Here is a 22,022-nt window from a genome sequence, read left to right on the forward strand (position 1 = left end):
AGGCCCTAAGCTGCTACCAGGCTAGCAGGTACCTCATGCTGATAAGGTACTTTTTTTATGAAAAGACATCAAATGAGAATTTTAACAAGCTATCAAGTCTCATCCTAAAACAGCATGATAATCAGAAAAGCTACACATGGGCAGCATACAGCTTGCAATTCCACAAACCTCCCTTATTTTTGTTGTATTCATACATGTGCAGGCATATGGAGAGAGTGTGCACGTGTTGGACCAAATCAGCAACTGGGGGCGGACGTGCAAGGGATGTTAGTGGCAGTGGACTAGGATTAAAAGGTGAACTCCTTGCTGTGTTAAAACAAGTATCAGTATTTATTGCTGAAGCTAAGACTGTGACAGGAAGAAAATTAGCTTTGCTGCTACCATACTTAATTCTCATCTGGGAGCCTTGTAGCAAAAGACAGATTAAGAAAGGAGAGTTTATACCCTGGCAATGAGCAAAGAGACACTTTGTTGGTGTTGGTGTTCTTGTATCAGTCAGGGACAGAGCAGATGGCAGTCCTTCAGTCATCCTAGTTTGGTGCCTGGCTTGGTGGCCAAAGCTGTCTTATGTCTGAGTCTTGTAAAACAAAATAAAACAAAACAAAATAAATCAAATTAAAACCAGGTAGGGAAGCATGAGAGGAGGAAGACAGAGGCCTGAGGACTGCCATGCCACCCACAGACTTGCCCTCCAGTCCATAACACAGGCAGGCCATAGACACCTGTTTGCCAACTTGTCAGGCTGCAGAGATGGAGGATGTCACCCAGAGGCCTGCCAGCTGCATGGCTAGCCTGAAGTAGGAGCCACTATAATATGGAAGTATGGAGAGGTCAAATGGAAAAGAAAGAGAAGTGAAGAAACTTGGGCACTATGAAGAAAGATGGAACTGGAGACTGAAGGGTGGAGAGGAGTAGCCTGCCGTGAGTGGCCAGCCCTGCCACCTGGAGCCATGGTGAAGTCTCAGTCCAAGCCTCTACTGAAAGTCTTATCTAAGTCCATGACTACGCAGTACTGGGGGTCAGTGTCCATGGCTCATGTATGTGTGTGTGTGTGTGTGAGTGTGTGTGTGTGTGTGTGTGTGTGTGTGTGTGTGTGTGTGTGTGTGTGTGTGTGTGAGAGAGAGAGAGAGAGAGAGAGAGAGAGAGAGGGAGAGGGAGAGGGAGAGGGAGAGGGGAGGGAGAGGGAGAGGGAGAGAGAGAGAGAGAGAGAGAGAGAGAGAGAGAGAGAGAGGAGAGAGAGAGAGAATAACAGTAGAAGGTACCAAGCAAGGTACAAAGGAGATAATAAAGATATATATTGAGAATTTGTTGAGTCTAAGAAACATGTTTCTAGACCACTATACCATGTGATAAATAGGGTTTAGTACCTTCTCATGAATATCTTTCGACATTTTGATCATCAAGTTTAGAGACTTCTCCAGACACTGAATCATAGCATCATACTAGATTTAGCCAATAAAATCATAGTCACCACAACCAATCCGTGTATTACAACATTAAAGTCAGCTGACAACACAAAGCTAAAATCTACTGTATTTCTGCTTGATTAAGCTATTCCACATGTTCTATGTGGTGATTGGAGGAACTGAGCTCCACAGAGAGAACATTCCAGAAGCAGTAGAGTGGGCTTCCCTGCAGCACCTCATATGGAAGTGCCCTAGGGACAGGGCCATGACTGGAGATACAGAGATAAGGTCCAAAATCTCTAATCAAAGCAGTAGTATGACAAGGATCGTGAAACCCATGCCATAAGAGACACCGAGTGAAACAATGACCTTAGCTTGTGTTGGTGTCAATTTTACAAAAACTAACCAGCACACCCGGGGGCTGTTACTTCTGTGAGTATTCTGATGTTCTCTCTGTCTGTCTATGTCTCCCTCTTCCTCTTCCTCTCTGACTGTTTCTTACCTTTCTCTATACCTTTCTCTATGTATCCTGGCCAGAATGTCAACAGCTTTGCTTTATCTTCCCAACTCTATAATATGTCATCTTCCTACAGGATCATAAGCAATGCAACAAATTGAAATGATACTAAAGTCTTTAAAACTGTGTGAGCCAAATGAACCTTCCCACTTTAATGGTTTAATATCTTGAGTAATTTGTTATAGTTACAGAAAGCTGTCACAGCCATTAACCTCCAACACTATTATCAAGACAAACAGATTTATACTATGAAAAGAGATAGGGACCAAGGAAGAAATAGATCTAGGATCAAGTTTTAAAATTTGTGAAAAGTATAAGCCTCATACTGTTTTCCTCCTTATAATACAATCTTAGTAGTATCAAGTCTGAGTCTACTCATTTAAAGTAATTAAAGCTAGCATACATTTCCATTTTGCTCTTTAACGTGCTACCCAGATGGCAGGACTGATGGTCTCATCAATGATTTAAAGAGTTGCTTAGAAAGTATTGGAGCTAGGTGACCATTTTAAATAATTTAAAACCCACTTAGACTACTCTCTTACACCCAGGATAGAAAGAGCTCACATTCTCAAATTGAGACTAAGGCTAAGGGTGTTTATTCTGAATAAAATTAAGCTGAAAGCAACGAATGCACAGTAATTTGCAGGAGGTGATTTATTTGACAATATCTAGTAATAACTTCTGTTTGCAACTGGATTCATTGTGTAAACCTACCTGTGCCTTACAGAGAATTAGTCAACAGGGCAGAAAAGGGAGACAGTGCCTGTACAGATTTCTAAAAATGATGGTCAGACCTGTTAAGAAAAATATGCAAAATGTAAACATTGAATTACAGTAAATCACCATATTCTACAGACAGGTTGAGCCCGGAATTGGCATGCCCTCCTTCATCCTAATGAAAGGTAACCATTAGAAACAGAAAGGTAGTCTTTATGTGAAGTGCCTTCTTTCAATAAAACCTGTAAAGTAAGATCTAAGAAAAACACTCTGAATATTTCCCTTTTGAGAGCTTCAATTTTGTGAACATTCATCCATTTGATTTTCTTTCTTTCTTTCTTTCTTTCTTTCTTTCTTTCTTTCTTTCTTTTTTCCTCCTCCTCCTCCTCCTCCTCCTCCTCCTCCTCCTCCTCCTCCTCCTCCTCCTCCTTCTTCTTCTTCTTCTTCTTCTTCTTCTTCTTCTTCTTCTTCTTCTTCTCTTCTTCTTCTTCCCTTCTTCTCCTTCTTTTTCCCCTTCCCCTTCCCTCCTTCCCCTTCCCCCTTTTCCCCTTCCTCTTCCCTCCCCCTTCCTCTTCCCTCCCCCTTCCCCCTTCCTTCCCTCTTCCCCCTTCCCCTTCCCCCTTCCCCCTTTTCCCCCCTTTCCTCTTTCCCCTTCCACTTCTTCCCCTTCTTCCCCTTCCCCCTTCCTTCCCCTTCTCCCTCTCCCTCTCCCTCTTCCTTCCCCCCTCCTCCTCCTCCTCCTGCTCCTTCTCCTTCTGCTGCCTATTGGCTTTTATTCTGCCAGGGGGAAATGACTAAAAATATAAACACATTGGGTGCTGAGTCTTCAGATGAAAGCAGGGATCTAAACACAAAACCATAATATTTAGCGAAGAAGCCCAAGTGCTCATTACTGGCCCCACTTCATGTCCTGGTGTTGGCATTCCACAATCAAGTATCATGGACCAAGGGTCTAAGCAACAGGACATTCCTGTTACATTTATTGCCATGTTGGCAGCTATGGGACCGTGCAGTCTGAGGTCAGCATTGACTTTCTTCAAGCCTTTCTCTTCCATGTGGATATGGTTCTCACCCCTGTCTTCTTATGGCCTTTTCTCTGGGTGAATTTACAGCAGAATCTCCTCTTTCTGTGAGGATACCAGACATATTAGATTAGATCCAAAACATATGATTTCATTTTTTTCTTGAAAGGTTAATATGAGTTTGATCTTCATACTAATTTTTTAAATGTGAGATTAATATTTAATATATTTGATACTGTTTTATTAAGAATTTACTAAGTATACAACATAATGAGTTGGTGACATTTTTGTAGATTGTATCACTGTATTTTGATCATATTTACTCCCCCATCATCCTCTGGTGTACTCCCAGCTCCCTTTTCATTCAGTTTACGCTTTCCTCTTTTAAACTGATTTGGATCTCCACGGCATGGACCCTCTGATTGGTGCAGTTTGCTCTCAGGATAGGTTTCTTGTTTTCCTAGATTTTATCCTCAATAGTTTTGACCTCTGTAACAACCATGGCTCTTTTTTTTTCTTTTCTTTCTTTCTTTTTTTTTTTTTTTTTTTTTTTTTTTTTTTGACAGGGTTTCTCTGTATAGCCCTGGCTGTCCTGGAACTCACTCTGTAGACCAGGCTGGCCTTGAACTCAGAAATCTACCTGCCTCTATCTCCCAAGTGCTGGGATTAAAGGCATGCATCTCTGCCCTATCTTGAATGCTTCCTCCGCAAAGCAAATTAGTTCATTATTTTAAATTTTAACATCATGGAAATTCACAGACTTTGTGGTGACACAGGAAGGAGTTCAGCTGCTAGTGTTGCAAGCATTCTCAGGAATCAGCATGAACCAGGAAGTGGAGCCAGGCTATAAACATCAAGGTATATATACTCAGTGACCCACTTCCTCAAATGAGGCTGTGCCTCCTAAAAGCATCACAAACTTCCCAAACAGGACTACCATTTGAGGACTAAGTGTACAAAGATGTGAGTCCTTGGGGAAGGAAGACTCTTGTCTAGAAGAGATACTGAATTTTGTTAAAAGTGTGTGTGTGTGTCTAATAAAATAAGTATAACTTCCTTATTTTATTCATTGATATTGAATGTTGAAATGAAGTTTCATCCCTGCAACCAAACAACTTGATTATAGTGTATTTCTTTTAATTTTTGGTCAAATTGAGTATATACATTTCATTGAAGCTTTGGCCTCTACATTCATCAGAGAAAGTCATTTATGGTTTTCTTTTCTGTTGTTGTTGTGTCCAAAGTTCTGCCCCATACTGCAAAAGCTGTGATCATTAAAAATATGTTCCCTTTCTCTGTCTGTTTGCTAAAGACTTGTGCTACAATAATGACTTTAGAACTCATGGAATTGGGTCACAATGGGTGTGCCCAAGGACTACATATTTTGACGTCTTCATGTTATTATGAAGCATCAGTCTGCTTGTTGTTCTCAAGGTCTTCATGTCCTTCTTAATCTATGTTTTATTCTAAGAGGATAAGTGAAGATTCTAAGAGGACTTCCAGCCTTCCACTGGGCTGTATCATTGGCATTCACAATAACAATGCTTGACCTTTCTCAACCATTGCCACTGGAACAGATTAATGATTCAATCACCAAACTTATAAAGACCTTAATATAACTAAATGTAGATTGTTAGTAATGACCACCATCCTTAGAAAGATATAGATTGTTAACAAAGTTCATTTAAGATGTTTTTGTCAATGGCTCTGATGTAGAAAATCCTAGAAAGTAATTTGAAGTTTAAAAAGGCACACTCTTAATCATTGAGCTGGGAATTCTTTAAGGTCAGGGGATGAGAACAATGGCAGCACTGGCTGACGCGATGCTGGACTGGTGATCAAGTTGATGATTGATTTCTCTTACCCATTTTTGTCCTCAGCTTCCTAATATAAATTAATAAAATATTGGTAATGAGAAAATGTGAACCTGAGGATATAAAGTTGAAAGAACTGATTTTTTATATAATTTTAGATTTGTGATTCTTTTAAGATTTTTATAAGATTACCTTTTAAGTTAAATACTAAAATAATTGATTCTTTTTTTTTCATTTTGTGACCACATTACAGCCTGGCAGTAAGAGAAATTGACTGAGAAAACTACCTTGCTTGCTTATATTTTGTTAATCTATAACAAGTTGCTTAGTTACAAATGTATCTGGGTCCTTGGGAATAATACATTTTTCACCAAGAATACCTAGGACACTGATCATGTGATGATATGGGGAACATGTTTTTTCTTATGTATACTCATTGTAATTATTCACTTAAAGAAAATTAGATACATGTATGTATATGGTTGTAAAGTGGTTGAAGCTTTGCCCCATACTCCCAATGTGTGAATGCATGTATGTATGTATGTATGTATGTATGTATGTATGTATATGTATGTGTGAGGTTGTTGGAGCTTGTCTTGTTTCATCTATTGACTGTGTGTGTGTGTGTGTGTGTGTGTGTGTGTGTGTGTGTGTGTGATCCTCCTCCCCCCAATTTTTTTCTTTTTTCCTTCTCATTGGCCTTCGAAGCATTTAGAGACGTTCTCACTGATCACAGGAAGTGGTAGCCTCAGCAAATCTAGCTTTATTCCATCAGAGAAAAGCCTACTTAGTGAACAGTCACTGACTCTAGGCCCTCACCTCGGTTTCTCCTGACCTGTGGGAGCTGGCCTTTGACACTACAGATCCTCTCCTCTGCATTACGGCTGGGAAAGCTCTCACTTCAAGACTTGTCTAGCTGCATGTAGATCTGTCTTTAAACTGGGAGATAGAGATATTGAGGTAAATATTCAGAGGAATCTAAAGACACTTCAAAGAAATACCCACTGTACCTGTAGGTATGCCTAACGCTGGATAGTTGGGTTTCTGAGGGTTCAAGACAGCAGTGCCTGGCCCAGAATAAGAGATTGGCTGATGGGAACAAAACAGGGGGCGGGGAGGCTGGGGTCCCTAGGGAAAAGTGGAGAAGAAAGGGGGCCTAACATCTGGCCAGAGGTCCTGTGTTTTGGGCAGGCGGACATAGGCAGAGCTGCTGGACACTTTTCCACTCTGCCCCAGGTGAGCCTGCCTGCCCCATGCAGCTGGAGGTGAAAAAGGGGAAGCCCCCAACCGGGGACCTCGGAGTTACCTTGCTAAAGCCCCGGGGTTGTAGGAGAGAGGGAATGAGGGAAGGAGTTCCCAACACTGGTGAGAGTGGCACAGCAGATCTAGATGGAGCAGAGACTCTCTATGGTTTAAGAGCTTCATTATAGAAATGCAGGGGAAAGAGAGAAGGTAGAAAGAGAGAGGGGAAGGCTAGAGAGAAAGAGGGAGAGGGGAGAGGAAAGAAGAAGACAAAGAGAAAGGGGAGAGGAGAGAGAAGTGAGAGAGGTGAGAGATAAAGAAACAAAGGAGTAAGAGTAAGAGAGGCAGGTGGGGACTGAACAGCCCTTTTTATGGACTTTCCTGTTGCTAGGTAACTGGGGAGGAGTTTAGCCTGAAGGTCAGAAGCTTGGGCCATTGCTTATGTGACTACTGGCCATGCTTCTCTTGTGGGGCTATGGGAGGTGGTACCTTAGGCAGGGGCCAGAGTTCCAGAAGCATGAGGGAACGCCTACCATGTCATGAAGGTGAATTATGACCATCAGGGTTCAGGCCTCAGCTCAACTGGATACCAGCCTGCAATTCGCCATAATTGGCCAATGTTCCTTCTCTAAGTTGGACACTTGAGTGCAGAGAGCATCCCAGACTTATGCTGAGATTCTTTTGTCGTTTTCCTTTCCTTTTTCCTCTGGGGTGCACGAGTGGGTAAGGAAGATATAGCATAACCCCAATATACATTTACAAAGTAAAAGACTTTGGCCTTTGGTGACAATAAGATGGAAAATGAATCTTAAGGGCATCTCTGCTTCTAGCATTAGCATGAGAATGGGAAAGGGGTTTGGGTTTAGGTTTATGTGACTGGCTTTGTGTTCTTACAATAATGAGGTTAAACTCAGCTTTTGAGATGCAGGTTTTTCTGCTTGGTTTCTAGGAGGGGACAGTTGGGCATCAGACTTGTACGTCACTGAGGGCAGAGTGTTGCCTCATGATTCACTTTGGATCCCACCTCATATTTCCTTGGTAAGATTAGGAAGGGAAGGTTCATGTTCTCCTTTCTTTAAGATTTAAAACACCATATGGAAAGATGGCCTTCCTGGGGCTTAGTAGAGGCCTCTTTAAGGAAAACTTGCTCTCTTCTGGCCAAAAGAATAGATTACATTTGGCTCTAAATGAAGTCAAGACTTTCTGAACTGGTTTGCTATGGTCTCCTTCTGTGGGAGTTAATGGACCAGAGTGTAGAATAAATCACTGCTTGTTTGATTTATCATTTATCATTTTGTAATTGCTGCTGCCTCCCCTGACAACCCATCAAATGTGCTGGAGCCAATCAACCACTTGGCCAAGAGTGAACTCATTTGGAAGGCTAATTCCCTCATGGCATGCCCAGTATATGGGAGGAATAATTATCTCTTTAATGAAAAAACGCACTTGCTCACTTAACCTGTTTCATAATTTTCCGAGTTTTAACCCAGAAGATTTCATCTTTACCTTGACATTTTGGGCTTTCTCGGTCATTCTCTGAAGCTCTCTCCCTCTGTACTATTCCTCATTGCTGTACATGCTGACTTTACCAGACTCTAGCTCAAATGGTATGGCTTCCTCTCTTCTTCCCCATCATCCTCCCAGTAGCTGCTGGGATTTTCAATTTGCCAACCTTATTGTTTTTCTTTCAAACTCTATTGAAAAGATAATTGAGCTTCCTTCTTGAATCTGTTTCAATAAATATTTTTAAAATTTATTCTTCTCTTATATATGACACATGACCACAGTTACCCCTCCCATCTCTCTTCTCAGTCTCTCCCCCACCATCTCCCCTTCCCCCCAGATCCACTCTTCCTCCTCTCTCTTCAGAAAGGGGTAGATTTCTCAGGGACAGCATATAAACACGAAATACCAAGTTATAAGAAGTCTAGGCATATGACCTCATATTAAGACTGGGTGAGGCAACCAGTAGGAGAAAAGGGGTCCCCAATGCAGGAAAAAGAGTCAGAGATAACCCCACTCCCTCTGTAAGTAGTCCCACAAGAACACTGAGCTACACAACCATAATGTACAGGCAGTGGACCTAAGTCGGACCCATACATTGTTGGTTCAGTCTCTGTGAGCCTTCCTGAGCCCTGGTTAGTTGATTCTGTGGGCTATTTTCCTGTGGTGTAGTTGACTCCTCCTGCTTCAACAATTCTTCCTTACGCTTTGCTGCACAATTTCCTGAGCTCTGCCCAATACTTGGCTGTGAGTCTCTGCTTCCATAGGCTTCATCTAGCATAACCATCAAAACATGTTTTTAATTAATAAACCTGAGAACCCCTGTCCCTAGAGGTGTTGCAGGTGTAGCTGCTGTGACACATATGAGTCAGGAGGTGGCAGAGAGAAGAGAGGCTATGTAGGCTCAGTGTTCTGAGCTGTGAATTTCTGAATGATTAGTTGCCTAACACTCCCTAAAAACAAACAAAACGGAGACACCACCAAAGGGGCATCAGGAGCCAGGAGAGGGAACTAACCTGAGAGACCACCAGTTGGTGCTGTACAGGCCCAGAAGGGCTTTCCAGGATGAGGAGCAAGCAGGAGACTAGAAGAACCCTGCCTGGGGTCACAGTGGGTGAGCTGGCGATAGATGACTCTCACATGGGGGCACTCAGGTAAGCCAAGAAAAGGAGCAACCACTAGACTATGGGGTTCAGGTGGGGAGCTAGCCTGAGATGATTACCAGTTCAATACCACGTAGACCTGGGGAAGAGCAGACCAGACCATATCCAAGTGCCACAAAGTACAAGTGGGGCATAGCACTCCTGAGGGGACACCTGGGTGCCACTATGAAGAGCAAGTAAGTGGTGGAGAAATGGAAGAGGAAGAGAATCAAAAGAGTATAGGCACAATGAAGAGAGCTGGCCCAACAACTTGCCTGACATGTAGCAGAGTGGGTGAGAAGAGATGCCTTCCACATCCACACCCCTTGCCATCTGTGGCAGGCAGTAGAGCTTGCCTTGGGGTCATGAGAACAGAAGAGCTGTACCTGCCCCTCATCTACTGCAGCACTTGGGAGAGTGAGTGGGGCCTGTACCTCACCCCAGCAGCAGGGTAGAGCTGACCCTGGTTGTAGGGGCTGCTGGCGAGCCATCCCAGATGTTGTGAGACCAGAAAAGCCAGTAGGCTGACCAGCTCAGATACTTCTCAGGCCCAGATCCAGGGCTTGGAGTTGGCCTGCCCCAATATCTACCCCGTCAATGAACTGCTGGGATTCTTGAGAGTCAGGTCATTTGGTTCCAAAACTACAGGATCTCCATGACACTGGGCAACAGCAGGACATGTCCCAGTGAGATACTAGTATTGGTAGAGTAGCAAAAGCCAGTATTGTACCAGATCAGTAGGTTACTGGAAAGAACAATTGCAAGCAAAGAAGTGTGGACAAAAATGTATACTGTGGGACACACTGTAACACAATACAGCTTCAACAACAAGATTCTGTTGTGGGTGTGGTTGCAGGGGTGGAGGGTAGGTATGAGAAAAGGGAGAAGTGAGAGGGACTGAGGTACATGATGTGAAATTCACGAAGAACCAATAAAAAGGGTTTTAAAAATTAGAAACAGAACACACATGCACACACACATTCTCATACAGAGAGAGAGAGAGAGAGAGAGAGAGAGAGAGAGAGAGAGAGAGAGAGAGACTAAAGGAAACCTGGATTTCTCTGGTAAGAGCAGCAGCAGCACCACCACCACCACCACTACTAATTTTCTTCTCCTTCTCTTCCTTCTTCTTTTTCTCTTCTCCTTTCTATCTTTATGTGTTTCTCTATCTCTTTCTCTATCATTGTCTATGCCCGCAGCTCTGTGTGTGTGAGTGTGTGTGTGTGTGTGTGTGTGTGTGTGTGTGTGTGTGTGCCTGTAGTTGTGGCTAGTAAAGGATGGGCCTCCTTTCCACACTCAGCATATCTCCACAAACACTCTTTGCAAGCAAAGTGAGCTTCCTCCATCTACCTGTGCTCTGTCCTTCAAGGACGGTGATGATCCTCTTATTATTTGGCATCTGACCCAGTGAGCCTTAGCTGAATTTCTGATTTTCAAAACAGCTCAGAATTGATAGTTCTTAGTGATATTAGTTCCTCCTTTACACAAGAAAGATAAAAAAATAAATTCATGCTATAATTTTAACCACCCAGTAACTCTCAGAAAGGCTGAAAATAAGATCATTGTGTCTGCATGACTTCATGCATATTTTCTAATAGTTTACCACATCAGCTGTTTAATTCAATCCTATTCTATGTTGGCTGAGTTAATGTCACATTGATTTTTATCCATGTGTCTTAATGGAGATTTATTCAGATCATTTGGATAAGAAAGAAAAAATAATTAGAAGCCAGGGCACAAGGATTCTAGTTTCTAAGATTTTGCAATAGTTTACCTCATTGTGATCCAGTATGAACATCCTGCTTTTAATGCCTGTGTGCTTTCTAAATATACACTCTGCCATGATGAATACCGAGCCAGCAATGTCAACGCAAAGTAGGTGCAAATGCAAATTGCTGCTGTGGTGAGAACATTGATGCAGGAATAAAAATGCTAATATGATAAAATGTCGCCTACAGTTAATGCTTTAATACAACAAACCTCTTCATTTAAAATTGCACAAGGACAGAATCCATTGGGGTCCATCCTCGGAATACTAGTAAGCAGAGGGCAGGAAGTGATGTGCTTATCTTTACCACACCACTAAAGAGAAACAATGTGATTAACTGTTCACTCTTGTATGTAAACTTAACCACTGCCCACTGATAGTCAACAGATGAGAAACAGAATTACAAAAGAAAAAGTTACAAGTTTCAGTAGACATATTTGGGGATGGCAAAGTTGCACCAGAGCATTGAATTGATAGCTTCATATCATATGCAATTAATGCTGCCTCCATTGAAAACTCATAAAACGCACTGTATACAGAAGATTCCTGTTTTGCTGTGGAAAGTATAACCATTGAAGCAAATATTCTCGACCTTCTCATTTGTAAATGTCCACCCCATGAGATCCTTGTTTGCAGCTCATTTACAGTGTTTTTGTTGAGTTCCACGATATTCAGACACTATTGTCAGTCTGGCTAATACAGCAGTTAACAAAGGAAAGTGGGTCGATGACAAATGCATTCTCTGTCAATAAAAGAACCACCCTAACAGAATGATTGTACAGCAAAGAAAAACAAAATGATGATGGGCTGGTTTGCATTAACAAAAAAAGGGATAAAGACACTAAGAGATAGGTGATCTATTTTGGATGATAGCCAATGGGATTCACTAATGATTAGAAGCTGGAGTCAGAATGGGCCTTCAAAGGTACCTTCGAGGTCTTTGTCTTGGATACAGGGAAAGAGAGTGTGGATGGAACCATATGTCTCCTTATGTTAACCCAGTGGAGTCTGTATTGTTCTACAATTTCATGTTTTCTCATCATTTTTAGTATCTTGAGACTTACCATGATATTCACTATGCTTTTGTATGTGAGCCTGGCTAGCTGGTATCAGGATACTTGAAGACCAGGTAAGTTGCATGATTCCAATGTTAGTGAAGCTACATGTTTACTGGATCCATAAACATACACCATGAAAAGACCATGTCCTTACATTTTTACACTTTGATGGCATTTGTTTTAGTGGCTACGTTATAAAGATGAATGAAAGGGGCTTATTCACTTGTTCAGACTTACGCAGTGATTTTTTCAAGCAAGAATCCATCCTAGGCCTCGGTTCTAATTTCCTTACTGTTTCTGTGAGAAAACACTCTAACAAAAATGAACTTAAGGAAGGATAGGATTTACTTAGCTTATTTTTATAGGGTACAGTCCATTATTGCAGTAAAGTCAGGGAGGGATCGCAATCAGGAATCTGAAGGCTGAAATCCACAGAGGAATTGTCAATTCCTGCTGGCTCCCCTGCAGGCTGCTAACTAGCTTTCTTATACAAGGAGAGGCTACCTTCCCAGGAAAGTGGTGCTGCCCACTCACTGTAGGCTGGGGCCTCATACATCAACTAACAGTTCCCACAAGGCAATCTCTCAATGGAGATTCCCTTCTCAAGTGACTTTTTGCTGCATCAGGTGGGCAGTTAAAGCTAATTAGGATGATCTCCTTAATATTGGTTTTCCCTTCTTTTAGAAGGCCAGACTACAGGCTCCTAAGCTTCCTCAATGTCAGTGATTTACTGCTCCTCTGGACTAGCTCAAAAAACACAGCCCCAGAAGGTAACCTGGGATGGAATAACCTTTAATTACTTGAAAAGGAGAGGGGAAGGCACTGTAATGAGTGGGTGGCCATCAGACAGGCCCACCCCTAGAGTTGTACATAGATGGACTAATTCTTCTCTGCTACTCTGATAAAACACCCACCGTGACCCGATTTATGGAAGAGAAATTTTTTGGATTGCAGTTCTAGAACAAGAGTCCATAACGACAGGAGAGACAAGGAAGAAGGCAGCTGGAGCAAGAAGCGGAGCTATCCCATCATAATGCTGAATATGAAGCAAAGAGAGCAAACTGGGACTTGGCTGAAGCTATTAGCACTCAAAGCCCAACCCTGGTGATTACTTTCTGCAACCAGGCTTAATCATTTATTTTAGTAATTAATTTAATAATTGATAATTTAGTAATAACTTATTAGGATTTAATAATTGAGACTGGAGGACATTTCACATTCCAACCACCACAACAAGCAAAGTGAAATGCAGGACCCATGACAGGGAGGAACATGACAGGGGAGTAGAGGGAAGCGGGACAGAGGCCCCTGCTTATTGTCTCTCATCAGTACTACTTTGAACTCATGGTCCTCTTGCTTCTGCTTCGCTGGCGAATCCCACAAGCTTGGGCTACCATGACTGAATAGTCAGCACTATTTTAAATGTAAAGCCAACAAGAACCTTGGAGTCAAAGAGAGATTTTGAAAACATTCCAAAGTGCTTTTGTTTATATTCTCCTTCTCTTACATTTGGTTGTGCCATGTTTCTGTGTAAATAGGAAAGAACATTTCCTTGACTTTTTATGGCTTCTGTTGGGAGGTGCCACACTGAAGCTGTTTTCTCAAGTGAGTTCACACCCAGGTGATACCTCCCTTACTAAAATGCTTGCTAGTTTAAAAAGGAGAATTTGGAATCTTTCAAATATTACACACATTAATGAACTTATTTCTAAGACACACACACACCACTCTACCACATGGATAGCTAACATTACATAGGTGATTTTCTTGCCCCTATTCTGAGCTGAAATTTAGCAAAGCAAATATGAGCACTCAATTCAAACAAGGGAGGAAACCATTTAGAGAGAGCATCTATTGCTGTGCAGGGAAGGGCACTAAGGGTTTCAACAGACCCAGTAAGAACTGGATTAAAATGCATGCAGGAAAACTGTACTTAAACATTTTGTTCTGAGGCTAGGGCAGGAGGGAGATGAGCCTTATAAGGAGTGTGGAGACATGCCCTCTCCTGCCTTTCCAGCCAGTCCTTTAGGTTGCACAGAATCCTAAAAAATTCATCATTTTTCTCCCAATGAAAATAACAGTTCCTGATCTTCAATAACAACATAAATAATGGAAAGCCAACATTCACGTGGAAACTGAATAACACTCTTCTCAATGATACCTTGGTCAAGGAAGGAATAAAGAAAGAAATTAAAGACTTTTTAGAGTTTAATGAAAATGAAGCCACAACGTACCCAAACCTATGGGACACAATGAAAGCATTTCTAAGAGGGAAACTCATAGCTCTGAGTGCCTCCAAGAAGAAACGGGAGACAGCACATACTAGCAGCTTGACAACACATCTAAAAGCCCTAGAAAAAAAGGAAGCAAATTCACCCAAGAGGAGTAGACGGCAGGAAATAATCAAACTCAGGGGTGAAATCAACCAAGTGGAAACAAGAAGAACTATTCAAAGAATTAACCAAACGAGGAGTTGGTTCTTTGAGAAAATCAACAAGATAGATAAACCCTTAGCTAGACTCACTAAAGGGCACAGGGACAAAATCCTAATTAACAAAATCAGAAATGAAAAGGGAGACATAACAACAGATCCTGAAGAAATCCAAAACACCATCAGATCCTTCTACAAAAGGCTATACTCAACAAAACTGGAAAACCTGGACGAAATGGACAAATTTCTGGACAGATACCAGGTACCAAAGTTGAATCAGGATCAAGTTGACCATCTAAACAGTCCCATATCACCTAAAGAAATAGAAGCAGTTATTAATAGTCTCCCAACCAAAAAAAGCCCAGGACCAGATGGGTTTAGTGCAGAGTTCTATCAGACCTTCAAAGAAGATCTAATTCCAATTCTGCACAAACTATTTCACAAAATAGAAGTAGAAGGTACTCTACCCAACTCATTTTATGAAGCCACTATTACTCTGATACCTAAACCACAGAAAGACCCAACAAAGATAGAGAACTTCAGACCAATTTCTCTTATGAATATCGATGCAAAAATCCTCAATAAAATTCTCGCTAACCGAATCCAAGAACACATTAAAGCAATCATCCATCCTGACCAAGTAGGTTTTATTCCAGGGATGCAGGGATGGTTTAATATACGAAAATCCATCAATGTAATCCATTATATAAACAAACTCACAGACAAAAACCACATGATCATCTCGTTAGATGCAGAAAAAGCATTTGACAAGATCCAACACCCATTCATGATAAAAGTTTTGGAAAGATCAGGAATTCAAGGCCCATACCTAAACATGATAAAAGCAATCTACAGCAAACCAGTAGCCAACATCAAAGTAAATGGAGAGAAGCTGGAAGCAATCCCACTAAAATCAGGGACTAGACAAGGCTGCCCACTTTCTCCCTACCTTTTCAACATAGTACTTGAAGTATTAGCCAGAGCAATTTGACAACAACAGGAGATCAAGGGGATACAAATTGGAAAAGAGGAAGTCAAAATATCACTTTTTGCAGATGATATGATAGTATATATAAGTGACCCTAAAAATTCTACCAGAGGCACAAGTCCCTTCCGCTCGACTCGAGACTCGAGCCCCGGGCTACCTTGCCAGCAGAGTCTTGCCCAACACCCGCAAGGGCCCACACGGGACTCCCCACGGGACCCTAAGACCTCTGGTGAGTGGACCACAGTGCCTGCCCCAATCCAATCACGCGGAACTTGAGACTGCGGTACATAGGGAAGCAGGCTACCCGGGCCTGATCTGGGGCACAAGTCCCTTCCGCTCGACTCGAGACTCGAGCCCCGGGCTACTTTGCCAGCAGAGCCTTGCCCAACACCCGCAAGGGCCCACACGGGACTCCCCACGGGACCCTAAGACCTCTGGTGAGTGGACCACAGTGCCTGCCCCAATCCAATCGCGCGGAACTTGAGACTGTGGTACATAGGGAAGCAGGCTACCCGGGCCTGATCTGGGGCACAAGTCCCTTCCGCTCGACTCGAGACGCGAGCCCCGGGCTACCTTGCCAGCAGAGTCTTGCCCAACACCCGCAAGGGTCCACACGGGACTCCCCACGGGACCCTAAGACCTCTGGTGAGTGGATCACAGTGCCTGCCCCAATCCAATCGCGCGGAACTTGAGACTGCGGTACATAGGGAAGCAGGCTACCCGGGCCTGATCTGGGGCACAAGTCCCTTCCGCTCGACTCGAAACTCGAGCCCCGGGCTACCTTGCCAGCAGAGTCTTGCCCAACACCCGCAAGGGTCCACACGGGACTCCCCACGGGACCCTAAGACCTCTGGTGAGTGGACCACAGTGCCTGCCCCAATCCAATCGCGCGGAACTTGAGACTGCGGTACATAGGGAAGCAGGCTACCCGGGCCTGATCTGGGGCACAAGTCCCTTCCGCTCGACTCGAGACTCGAGCCCCAGGCTACCTTGACAGCAGAGTCTTGCCCAACACCCGCAAGGGCCCACACGGGACTCCCCACGGGACCCTAAGACCTCTGGTGAGTGGAACACAGCGCCTACCCCAATCCAATCGCGTGGAACTTGAGACTGCGGTACATAGGGAAGCAGGCTACCCGGGCTTGATCTGGGGCACAAACCCCTTCTACTCCACTCGAGCCCCGGCTACCTTGCCAGCTGAGTCGCCTGACACCCGCAAGGGCCCACACAGGATTCCACACGTGATCCTAAGACCTCTAGTGAGTGGAACACAACTTCTGCCAGGAGTCTGGTTCGAACACCAGATATCTGGGTACCTGCCTTGCAAGAAGAGAGCTTGCCTGCAGAGAATACTCTGCCCACTGAAACTAAGGAGAGCGCTACCCTCCAGGTCTGCTCATAGAGGCTAACAGAGTCACCTGAAGAACAAACTCTTAACAGTGACAACTAAAACAGCTAGCTTCAGAGATTACCAGATGGCGAAAGGCAAACGTAAGAATCCTACTAACAGAAATCAAGACCACTCACCATCATCAGAACGCAGCACTCCCACCCCACCTAGTCCTGGGCACCCCAACACAACCGAAAATCTAGACCCAGATTTAAAAACATTTCTCATGATGATGATAGAGGACATCAAGAAGGACTTTCATAAGTCACTTAAAGATTTACAGGAGAGCACTGCTAAAGAGTTACAGGCTCTTAAAGAAAAGCAGGAAAACACAGCCAAACAGGTGATGGAAATGAACAAAACCATACTAGAACTAAAAGGGGAAGTAGACACAATAAAGAAAACCCAAAGCGAGGCAACGCTGGAGATAGAAACCCTAGGAAAGAGATCTGGAACCATAGATGCGAGCATCAGCAACAGAATACAAGAAATGGAAGAGAGAATCTCAGGTGCAGAAGATTCCATAGAGAATATCGACACAACAGTCAAAGAAAATACAAAATGCAAAAGGATCCTAACTCAAAACATCCAGGTAATCCAGGACACAATGAGAAGACCAAACCTACGGATAATAGGAATTGATGAGAATGAAGATTTTCAACTTAAAGGGCCAGCTAATATCTTCAACAAAATAATAGAAGAAAACTTCCCAAACATAAAAAAAGAGATGCCCATGATCATACAAGAAGCATACAGAACTCCAAATAGACTGGACCAGAAAAGAAATTCCTCCCGACACATAATAATCAGAACAACAAATGCACTAAATAAAGATAGAATATTAAAAGCAGTAAGGGAGAAAGGTCAAGTAACATATAAAGGAAGGCCTATCAGAATTACACCAGACTTTTCACCAGAGACTATGAAAGCCAGAAGAGCCTGGACAGATGTTATACAGACACTAAGAGAACACAAATGCCAGCCCAGGCTACTATACCCGGCCAAACTCTCAATTACCATAGATGGAGAAACCAAAGTATTCCACGACAAAACCAAGTTCACACAATATCTTTCCACGAATCCAGCCCTTCAAAGGATAATAACAGAAAAGAAGCAATACAAGGACGGAAATCACGCCCTAGAACAACCAAGAAAGTAATCATTCAACAAACCAAAAAGAAGACAGCCACAAGAACAGAATGCCAACTCTAACAACAAAAATAAAAGGGAGCAACAATTACTTTTCCTTAATATCTCTTAATATCAATGGACTCAATTCCCCAATAAAAAGACATAGACTAACAGACTGGCTACACAAACAGGACCCAACATTCTGCTGCTTACAGGAAACCCATCTCAGGGAAAAAGACAGACACTACCTCAGAGTGAAAGGCTGGAAAACAATTTTCCAAGCAAATGGACTGAAGAAACAAGCTGGAGTAGCCATTTTAATATCGGATAAAATCGACTTCCAACCCAAAGTTATCAAAAAAGACAAGGAGGGACACTTCATACTCATCAAAGGTAAAATCCTCCAAGAGGAACTCTCAATTCTGAATATCTACGCACCAAATGCAAGGGCAGCCACATTCATTAGAGACACTTTAGTAAAGCTCAAAGCATACATTGCACCTCACACAATAATAGTGGGAGACTTCAACACACCACTTTCTTCAAAGGACAGATCGTGGAAACAGAAACTAAACAGGGACACAGTGAAACTAACAGAAGTTATGAAACAAATGGACCTGACAGATATCTACAGAACATTTTATCCTAAAACAAAAGGATATACCTTCTTCTCAGCACCTCACGGGACCTTCTCCAAAATTGACCATATAATTGGTCACAAAACAGGCCTCAATAGATACAAAAATATTGAAATCGTCCCATGTATCCTATCAGACCACTATGGCCTAAGACTGATCTTCAATAACAACATAAATAATGGAAAGCCAACATTCACGTGGAAACTGAATAACACTCTTCTCAATGATACCTTGGTCAAGGAAGGAATAAAGAAAGAAATTAAAGACTTTTTAGAGTTTAATGAAAATGAAGCCACAACGTACCCAAACCTATGGGACACAATGAAAGCATTTCTAAGAGGGAAACTCATAGCTCTGAGTGCCTCCAAGAAGAAACGGGAGACAGCACATACTAGCAGCTTGACAACACATCTAAAAGCCCTAGAAAAAAAGGAAGCAAATTCACCCAAGAGGAGTAGACGGCAGGAAATAATCAAACTCAGGGGTGAAATCAACCAAGTGGAAACAAGAAGAACTATTCAAAGAATTAACCAAACGAGGAGTTGGTTCTTTGAGAAAATCAACAAGATAGATAAACCCTTAGCTAGACTCACTAAAGGGCACAGGGACAAAATCCTAATTAACAAAATCAGAAATGAAAAGGGAGACATAACAACAGATCCTGAAGAAATCCAAAACACCATCAGATCCTTCTACAAAAGGCTATACTCAACAAAACTGGAAAACCTGGACGAAATGGACAAATTTCTGGACAGATACCAGGTACCAAAGTTGAATCAGGATCAAGTTGACCATCTAAACAGTCCCATATCACCTAAAGAAATAGAAGCAGTTATTAATAGTCTCCCAACCAAAAAAAGCCCAGGACCAGATGGGTTTAGTGCAGAGTTCTATCAGACCTTCAAAGAAGATCTAATTCCAATTCTGCACAAACTATTTCACAAAATAGAAGTAGAAGGTACTCTACCCAACTCATTTTATGAAGCCACTATTACTCTGATACCTAAACCACAGAAAGACCCAACAAAGATAGAGAACTTCAGACCAATTTCTCTTATGAATATCGATGCAAAAATCCTCAATAAAATTCTCGCTAACTGAATCCAAGAACACATTAAAGCAATCATCCATCCTGACCAAGTAGGTTTTATTCCAGGGATGCAGGGATGGTTTAATATACGAAAATCCATCAATGTAATCCATTATATAAACAAACTCAAAGACAAAAACCACATGATCATCTCGTTAGATGCAGAAAAAGCATTTGACAAGATCCAACACCCATTCATGATAAAAGTTTTGGAAAGATCAGGAATTCAAGGCCCATACCTAAACATGATAAAAGCAATCTACAGCAAACCAGTAGCCAACATCAAAAAAATGGAGAGAAGCTGGAAGCAATCCCACTAAAATCAGGGACTAGACAAGGCTGCCCACTTTCTCCCTACCTTTTCAACATAGTACTTGAAGTATTAGCCAGAGCAATTCGACAACAAAAGGAGATCAAGGGGATACAAATTGGAAAAGAGGAAGTCAAAATATCACTTTTTGCAGATGATATGATAGTATATATAAGTGACCCTAAAAATTCTACCAGAGAACTCCTAAACCTGATAAACAGCTTCAGTGAAGTAGCTGGATATAAAATAAACTCAAACAAGTCAATGGCCTTTCTCTATACAAAGAATAAACAGGCTGAGAAAGAAATTAGGGAAACAACACCCTTCTCAATAGTCACAAATAATATAAAATATCTTGGCGTGACTCTAACTAAGGAAGTGAAAGATCTGTATGATAAAAACTTCAAATCTCTGAAGAAAGAAATTAAAGAAGATCTCAGAAGATGGAAAGATCTCCCATGCTCATGGATTGGCAGGATCAACATTGTAAAAATGGCTATCTTGCCAAAAGCAATCTACAGATTCAATGCAATCCCCATCAAAATTCCAACTCAATTCTTCAACGAATTGGAAGGAGCAATTTGCAAATTTGTCTGGAATAACAAAAAACCTAGGATAGCAAAAAGTCTTCTCAAGGATAAAAGAACTTCTGGCGGAATCACCATGCCAGACCTAAAGCTTTACTAGAGAGCAATTGTAATAAAAACTGCATGGTACTGGTATAGAGACAGACAAGTAGACCAATGGAATAGAATTGAAGATCCAGATGAACCCACACACCTATGGTCACTTGATCTTCGACAAGGGAGCTAAAACCATCCAGTGGAAGAAAGACAGCATTTTCAACAATTGGTGCTGGCACAACTGGTTGTTATCATGTAGAAGAATGCGAATCGATCCATACTTATCTCCTTGTACTAAGGTCAAATCTAAGTGGATCAAGGAACTTCACATAAAACCAGAGACACTGAAACTTATAGAGGAGAAAGTGGGGAAAAGCCTTGAAGATATGGGCACAGGGGAAAAATTCCTGAACAGAACAGCAATGGCTTGTGCTGTAAGATCGAGAATCGACAAATGGGACCTAATGAAACTCCAAAGTTTCTGCAAGGCAAAAGACACCGTCAATAAGACAAAAAGACCACCAACAGATTGGGAAAGGATCCTTACCTATCCTAAATCAGATAGGGGACTAATATCCAACATATATAAAGAACTCAAGAAGGTGGACTTCAGAAAATCAAATAACCCCATTAAAAAATGGGGCTCAGAACTGAACAAAGAATTCTCACGTGAGGAATACCGAATGGCAGAGAAGCACTTGAAAAAATGTTCAACATCCTTAATCATCAGGGAAATGCAAATCAAAACAACCCTGAGATTCCACCTCACACCAGTCAGAATGGCTAAGATCAAAAATTCAGGTGACAGCAGATGCTGGCGAGGATGTGGAGAAAGAGGAACACTCCTCCATTGTTGGTGGGAGTGCAGGCTTGTACAACCACTCTGGAAATCAGTCTGGCGGTTCCTCAGAAAACTGGACATAGTACTACCGGAGGATCCAGCAATACCTCTCCTGGGCATATATCCAGAAGATGCCCCAACAGGTAAGAAGGACACATGCTCCACTATGTTCATAGCAGCCTTATTTATAATAGCCAGAAGCTGGAAAGAACCTAGATGCCCCTCAACAGAGGAATGGATACAGAAAATGTGGTACATCTACACAATGGAGTACTACTCAGCTATTAAAAAGAATGAATTTATGAAATTCCTAGCCAAATGGATGGACCTGGAGGGCATCATCCTGAGTGAGGTAACACATTCACAAAGAAACTCACACAATATGTATTCA

General features: G+C 42.2%; 2 non-coding genes across 2 annotated transcripts; both read left to right on the plus strand.

Annotated features, from left to right (window-relative positions):
* Positions 1-441: 441 nt before the first annotated feature.
* LOC115489838 lies at positions 442-584 on the plus strand. Its single transcript, XR_003954790.1, has one exon. It is a non-coding gene; the product is annotated as a small nucleolar RNA SNORA48 (small nucleolar RNA).
* Positions 585-9,042: 8,458 nt separating this feature from the next.
* Gm22269 lies at positions 9,043-9,172 on the plus strand. The gene has a single exon (XR_003954802.1). It is a non-coding gene; the product is annotated as a small nucleolar RNA SNORA17 (small nucleolar RNA).
* The last annotated feature ends 12,850 nt before the right edge of the window (positions 9,173-22,022 follow it).

Source organism: Mus musculus, chromosome 3 (assembly GCF_000001635.26).
Source record: "Mus musculus strain C57BL/6J chromosome 3, GRCm38.p6 C57BL/6J".
Taxonomy (NCBI): domain Eukaryota; kingdom Metazoa; phylum Chordata; class Mammalia; order Rodentia; family Muridae; genus Mus; species Mus musculus.